Below are 6561 nucleotides of genomic sequence, written 5' to 3'. Positions count from 1 at the left end.
GGGATCGTTGAAGCAATTTGGCCAAACGGTTCAATGCCTCATGAGGCTTCATCTCACCATCACTAGTAAACCAGGAAGTAGGAAGTGGGGGGCGGAGCTTAGTCTTTAAAAGCCAAAGGGAGGCAAATCTGGGCCTGTCACTCAGTTACTCCACATGGGTGTAGAGGGAAACTGGCAAATCCGGGTTTGGAGCACAGACAAGAAGGTAAATAGATGCAATATGTTTGTCACAAAAGCAGTGCAGCCAATATTGACCACATCCTCTTAGGTCCAAGCAATAGTACCAGTCATCAGTCCTGGGAAAGTGTGTGTCCCACCTGACTTGAAAGATCCAATCACCTGCTGGCCTCCAGAACTGGGAGAGTTCTTTTGTTGGATGTTAATAAAGATTACTTTTAAATTGTTAAGATAGTAATTTTAATAATAAGATGATTGTCATACTAAATGTAAAATATTTGCATTTTTTAGTGATGATTTGGATGCCACTGAGCCGCCATCCACTGTTTTTTTCCCTTGGTTAAAGTTTAAGCTGTACATTAGTTGTTTGAGCCTGTATAGACTTTTTTGGACTGTGTCACATTGGATTGACTTAAGGGCACCTTTGCATGTTTTGTTTTGTTTTTATTTGTTTGACCGTGTCATATTGATTTTATCGGTGTTTCCCAACTGTATATTTATTATTGCTATTTGCACAACCCCAATTCAGCCAATTGTATACTTGTCCTGTTTTAAATACAGCCCATCAATGAACTGTGTTGCCACATATTATATTTTTATATAAGATTTTAGAACCACTAATAATGATGCTTTTATATTTCTGCAATTAAATGCACAAATATTTTACTACTAATTAAGTCTCTTTATATTTTATTTTACACTTGGTCACAAGTTGAATGATTATAACTGTAACTTGCTTACTGACCAGGGTTTTAACCCCTTTCCTAAAAGGGTGAGACTCCTGAATACGGCTGTTAAAAATCCAGTTGTCTTTCACCAATTTAGTAGTTTAGGCTATGACTATCAGCAGAGTTATTAATCACCAACCCAAAAAAATGTGTCTCTGTTCATTCGGATGCTACTGAAAGAAGAGTGAATCCTGCCTTAACGATAAATCGCTCACTGTGTAAAATGATCACAAAAAACCACGGGTTAAAATACAATGATACCTTTATTAGCTACAATCTCACAGTATTATATCTAATAACTAATCAAAAACACAAACCAGTACTGAAAATAAGCAAAATTAAAGAAATAAAAGAGAAAGAGACAATTTAAAAGTCAGTTCAAAGTCCGTAATATTCGAAGTTCAAGGCCTAATGCATTTAAAAGTGTCCTTCATAATAGCAGCAGATTAATTTTAAATAAACCCTGACACAGATATTAACTGAATTCAACCGGTGAAGTTTCATTCAGTTTATGGTGGAAAATGAATAACGACTCAGGAATGCAATAATAAGAGGCGATTTGCAAGGGGGTTAATTTCATAACTCATGGTAGCATGTGGGATGTCTCCCTTTAGCTACGGTGGTTAGCGTATAGCCGCGGCTTGGAGCACTTCTGCGGCACTGCTCCGTCTCTTCATCTCACAGGCGGTCAAGGTCAGCTTCCTGCTGCTTCTTTGGGCAATAAAAGAAGCAGCAAGTAATAAAACAAAATAAAAACACTGCGTTCAGTTCCTTCTGAATCGCAGGAAAAAGGCAGTCTGACTTGGTCCTGCCAGTGCAAACCTCTTCCACAGGTAGTCGATGCTGACAGGTGGGCATGGCCCCGCACCTGCGGCTCATTGAGGATGCTCTGCTGAGCTTAAGAGGAGCGTTCAGCCAGCTAGAGGATGCCAGAGTGTTAAACCATTGTGTTCGTCGAGCTTTGGATCGCTCATCCCCCTGTCTCCTTGCTCAGAGGACTGCTCACAGAATCCCTGCAACACAGATTCTGCTCTGGCGTTCCCCTCGGTACCACCGAGTCGGACAAAAGACCCCATAGGCTACAGCTGCTCCTCAAACCTGCCTTCGGTGTGGTGCTGCTCGGGCTCCCACCAAAGTCCCACCTGTCACTCAGCCACCTCCTCCAACCAGCAAGCTGTAAGATACCTAACCCATTCCTCCGGTTACTCTACTCTGAAAGGTTATCTGTATCAGGCGGTAAGCAGAGCACAAACTACGAAGGTTACTTTTGCTTATCTTAGTCTTAATCACCTTCCTCTCTCCTCCGGCAGAACCCTGAACACTGACGTTCCGAACCTCATCTGCGGAGCCTGTTCAGGACTATCTTTCTTATTGTTGTGTAGTCAATAAAAATCTTAAACTGCACCTATTTCCACCATCTGTATCTGCATGTGCTCCAAACACCTTAAAACCATGACAGAAAAAAACTCTGGACAAATTGACCCAGCACACACTTTCGGTGGAGAGCTTGCTGCCCAGCAGGAGCAGTTACAGACTCTAGGGTTAGCCATAAGCGCAGCTCAGGGACAAATGCAGAATATTTCGGACCGACATAACCAACTATCTACCGTATGAAGCTCTGCTTCTAGTTCGCCAGCTTCCGTATCTGCCAGTGTTACACCTCCTAGTAGCTTTACTTCTGGTTCGCCTGATCAGTCTCTCCCTTTCTCAAAGCGATTGTCTCTGATTCTGGAAAAATACTCCGGAGACAGAGTAGATTCTGGAGGGTTTCTTTTTCACTGCTTCTTTGTGTTTAATCAGTCTCCCCGCACTTATGCCTTAGATCATGCCAAGATTTCTTTTATCTTACGGTTATTAACCAGAAGAGCTCTCAGATGGGCTGAAGCTCTATTCCCAGACTGCCGATCTTTTGGCTGCACCTTTGAGGCTTTCTTAAATGAATTTAAGACGGTGTTTTTTGCCAAAACGGATACAGTGCAGCTGTCTTGTTTGTAGTTAAAGGACGAACTGGCCCGAGTTAAGGACCCAGAAACTTTTGAAGGTTTAGTAGCCCTTGCTATTCGGTTGGACGCCATTTTTCCGTGGCAGAAATCAGGGGCAAATAGACAAACCTATTTGACCGTTAGTTCCGCCTGCACATGGGTTAAGATCACCACGTTCGGTGGAGGCTCCGCCGTCATCCCCATGACCGATGCAAATCGGTCGGGAAGGAACAACACATTTCTGATAATCTGTGTGTTTATTGTGGAAAGCATGGACACTACATAAATTCTTGTCCGGTTTGGCCAAAAGATCAGGTCCATCGCCTGTAGTGGGGAAGATGGTGGACCGACATAACTTTTGGCCCCTCTCATTTCCAAATAGACCCTATAAGTAGGGATAGGAATCAAAAACTGGTTCCTGTTCAGAACCGGTTCCATGTGTTCCAATTTCATGGCACTGTTTGGCAGCTCGTTTCACTGTTCTCTTAGCGGTTCCAGGCAGCCCAGCGCTGGGCAGCACGATTTACGTCACGTTTTCTATGTAAGTTACGTCACGTTTTTCACGCAAGTTACGCCAGGCATAAGTCTAGAATAGCAAAACAAAAAAAATGGCATCACATTGGGTAAACCAATCAAAAGTTTGGATCTGAGTGGCCATTACATCCATGGGAGGAAATACATCCAACATGCAGAAACAACATGTCATACATTTTAACGAATGCTTGGTTTTTGATGCTTTCAGACAGAAGCTAAAGTTATGACCCGCATGGAAGGCAACTCTGGTGGTAAGTAGCTAGTTTTATGTCACTGGCTGTGCTTAATGTGGTTCCTAGTAAATCATATGCCAATTCTGGAAATAAACCCATTTTCTACCTCTCTTTGGGGTTATTAAGGGATTGTGCCTATCTCATTAATCCAGCCCTTCATTGCAAGCATGTTTAATTACAACTTGTGGTAGCTGGAATTCCTACATGATTCTAGCTATTGCAATGGATGTAACGAAACATGCTATGAAGTTGCTCCGCTGTTCAGGTAGCAAGAGAAAGGTGACGCTCGTTTATGCATTTCAGGGAGATGAGCTTATTTCCCAAAAATACTTTTTCATTAACGGAATCGATAAGAGAATCGATAAGGGAAATTAATTTGTGAAAATCAATTCCCAACCCTACCGATCAGTCTAATTTTTGTCTGCCAGCTACTTTTGTTTCGGATCGGGACAATTTTAATTTCTCCGCCATCGTTGATTCTGGTTATGAATTTGATTTAATTGACCAGAAACTTGTCTTGCAGTCTCAGATTGAGAAAAAACCTTTGTCCACGCCTCTCCAGGTTTCGCTCCAGATGGGGAACGTTTAACACTTATCACTCATCATAGTAATCCTTTGGAGCTAATAATCTCTGGAAACCACAAGGGGTACTCTCCTTCTTCGCATAAAACATTGTCTGGTGGAGCTGAATTACGCCTGGCTCAAGAAACATAATCACCATCTTAACTGGGTGAAGTCATGCTTAGAATCCTGGTCACCAACTTGTACGTTACGTTGTCTGCAGTCAGCGCAACCTGTTTTTTACTCATCCAACTCCTCTCGTGAGGGAGAGGATTTGTTGGATCTCAGTTTGGTCTACGAGATCTATCATAACCTGCGCCAGGTTTTCAGTAAAAGCTGGGCCTGTTCATTGCTACTGCACTGCCCTTATGACTGCACCATTGATCTTTCACCGGGTGCTCCTTGACCCACCAGTCAACTGTACAGTATCTCTAGTTCGGAATGTCAGGTGCTTTAAAAAAATACATTGGAGAATCCCTACCTGCAGGGTTGATTCATCCATCTTCCTCTCTATTGGGCTCAATGTTCTTTGTTGTGGGTAAGAAAGATGGATCCCTCCATCCCTGTATCGACTATCGAGGGCTAAATCAGATTACTGTAAAGAACAAGTATCCTCTCCCGCTGCTGTCTTCTGCTTTAGAACCTGTCCTAGATGCGGTCATTTTCACCAAAATTGACCAGCGTAACACCTACCACCTGGTCTAAATCCGTTGGGGGAATGAGTGGAAGATGGCTCTCAAAACCCCCTAGGGCATTTTGAGTATCTCGTCATGACATTTAAACTTTGGCCCTCGTGAACGATGTCCTACGTGACTTCCTTGATATCTTCATATTTGTCTATCTAGACGATATTCTGATTTATCCCGAGATCCTGTCCAATATCAGCATCATGTCCGTCAGGTTTTGCAACATTTGCTCGAAAATCGTTTGATTGTTAAGGCTGAGAAATGTGAGTTTCATAAGTCCTCACTCTGGGTCCTCGGACTCATTCTTAAAGGTGGACAAGTTAGACCTGACCCCAACAAGATCAAAGCCATAGGTGAGTGGCCTACACCGGAGTCCAGAAAACAGCTACAGCGTTTTTTAGGGTTTGCTAACTTCTATCAGAGGTCTCCACGCCCTAACTTCAGCTAAGGTTCCTTTTGTTTGGAGTCCAGAGGCGGAGGCCTCTTCTGATGAACTCAAGACCAGGTTTTCTCAGGCCACCATACTAGTTATTCCGGATCCCAGTAAATTATTCATCTTAGAGATTGATGGCTCAGACACTGGCCTGTCTCAGCAGTATGAGTCTGACCTGAAGCTGTATCCAGCCGAACGTAACTATGATGTAGGAGATCATGAACTGCTAGCCATAAAATTAGCTTTGGAGTGGCGACATTGGCTTGAGGGTTCTGAGCAGCCCATAGTCATCTGGACAGACCATAAGAACCTCTCATACCTGCAGTCAGCTCGACGTCTGAACCCACAGCAGGCCCGCTGGTCACTCTTCTTCTCCCAGTTTAATCTGTCAATTGCCCTCCGTCCTGTCTTCGGTAATGTAAAACCTGATGCTCTGTCGAGACTTCGTACCCCCCAAGAACAAGAAGATGAACCTCCGACTATTCTGCCCCCCTCTTGCATTTTTGGAGCCCTCTTTAGTGAAAGTCTGGGCAGTTAAAATAATCCTTTGAGCTTATTTTATCTAATGTGTATTAGGGATTATTAGTGTATATATTAATTTTCATATTCATTTTTCCCTCAAAAAATTACAGACAAATACTTAATAAACAGGTTTATTTCACAGTCTCAAAAATTTTGAGGAAATTGTGTAGATATGAATCTCCCAAAAAATAGGATGTTTATATAATAGAAATTATGTTGTAAAACTTACATGAATATTAAATTAAACTTTAGTAAGACACAGCTGCAGTACACAAGTTGAATAAGAAAGAAAATATGAGCATAAAAAGTAATAAATATAATTAAATAAAAACCAAAAATAGGAAACCAATAAATAAAATCAATCAAAGTAAAGCATAAGTAACTAAAAACAGACTTCCATGACTTTTGTTACTAACCATTTCTTAATTTACCATTGATGTGATGCTTTTAATTTTGTAAAGATATTTACAGAATGACAACAGTCAATAAAAGTAATAAATGAAGGGTACCCATGGCGATGCTAGAAGCACTACTTGTGGTTGATGCAGTGGTGGCTGACTGGGATGCTGTGGATGATTGGGGTGATTTGGTTGTGGTTGTTGGTGCCACTGTTGTAGTGGTTGGCGCTGTGGTTGTGGTGGTTGGTGCAGCAGTTGTTGTGGTTGGTGCTGCAGTTGTCGTAGTTGGAGCCACTGTTGTAGTTGT

The sequence above is a fragment of the Cyprinodon variegatus genome, unplaced genomic scaffold (assembly GCF_000732505.1).
Source record: "Cyprinodon variegatus isolate N-32 unplaced genomic scaffold, C_variegatus-1.0 Scaffold225, whole genome shotgun sequence".
In the NCBI taxonomy this organism is placed as follows: domain Eukaryota; kingdom Metazoa; phylum Chordata; class Actinopteri; order Cyprinodontiformes; family Cyprinodontidae; genus Cyprinodon; species Cyprinodon variegatus.
Note: the sequence above shows the minus strand (reverse complement) of the source record.